The 1,276-nt window shown below is 38.2% G+C and overlaps 1 non-coding gene across 1 annotated transcript; it reads left to right on the top strand.

The window, feature by feature from the left end:
* Window positions 1–824: 824 nt before the first annotated feature.
* LOC133780808 (small nucleolar RNA Z247) lies at window positions 825–965 on the top strand. Its single transcript, XR_009869624.1, has one exon. It is a non-coding gene; the product is annotated as a small nucleolar RNA Z247 (small nucleolar RNA).
* The last annotated feature ends 311 nt before the right edge of the window (window positions 966–1,276 follow it).

Raw genomic sequence — 1,276 nt, 5'->3', positions numbered from 1 at the left:
TGTATCAAACTATTTTGGGTGAGATTTAGTTAGTGAGTTGTTATATCCAATTGAGTTTCTGTTATGCTTGTAGGTGTTTGTTACAATGTGTAAGTTAGTCTGTAACCAATTTCTATTTTCTAAAAGCTTCTTATGTAATTGTATAAATATATATATATATATACATATACATTAATAAGAGTAACAAAGCTCACCTTTTTCTGATTGAGCTCGTTTCATTTTTCATTTCCAAACTTTCTCATTTAGTATTAGTGCTTAGATTTTTTTTTTTCTCTCTTCTCATTTGTTTTTCAAAGTTGTAAAGGCGTCTTCTTCAAGAAGTGATCTTAGGGTTGAGATCTCTGCTTCTTCTGGTGCAACTCAGACTACGACTCAAGTGATTCTGACTCAGATTATTCCTATCAATCTTCGCTTGGATCAGAACAATTATTTCTACTGGCATTCTCAGGTTCTTACCAGTGTTCGTGCACATCAGTTAGAGGGATTTCTTGATGGATCGCGTGTGCGTCCTTCTCATACTATGGCAGATTCCATTCTGTCGATCTCATTGTTCCGAATCCATTTATGACTGGATTTGCCTTGATCAATTCCTCATGAGTTGGTTGCTTAACTCAATTTCTGAAGGTATGCTTGGTCACGTCTCCCGCTGTTTTTCTGCTCAAGACATATGGAATGTACTGTCTCAACTCTTCCCCAAAAAATCCAAGACTTGAATTCTTCAGCTCCGTGGCATGTTTCAGTCGTTGAAGAAGGGCTATGTACCAGCGAATAAATATATTTTGAAGATGAGATGATTGGTTAATGCTTTGATGGCCTTTGGTCAGCCTTTCATTGATGATGATCTCATCATGTATATCCTTGGCGGATTGGGAAGTGAGTATGAATCTGTTGTTGTTAATCTCACTTCTAAAGATTCTCTAACTTTGTAGGAAGTTCAATTCATGTTGCAAAGCCAAGAAATGAGCCTTGAGCAACAAAACTCTGCTACTGTGTTGGATCTGCATAATCCAACTGTCAATTTTGTTGCTACTACTAAGAAAGAGTCCTTCCATCTGCCTTCATTTGGCTCCTTCGGTCGTGGTCAAGGCTCTTCACATGGTAGGGGTGGCAGATTTTTCAACCATTCCAATCGAGGTGCTACTAATCGCCCAATCTGTCAAGTTTTTATCATACCAGGCCATGTTGCTCTTAAATACTACATGAGGTTTGATGTGAGTTACCAAGGAGAGTTTCACAATGTTTTTGCTTTGGAGGCTACTCATCCTGAACCACAACC

Source organism: Humulus lupulus, chromosome 5 (genome assembly GCF_963169125.1).
Source record: "Humulus lupulus chromosome 5, drHumLupu1.1, whole genome shotgun sequence".
Lineage (NCBI taxonomy): Eukaryota > Viridiplantae > Streptophyta > Magnoliopsida > Rosales > Cannabaceae > Humulus > Humulus lupulus.
Note: the sequence above shows the minus strand (reverse complement) of the source record. Positions and strands in the feature narration are given on the sequence as shown.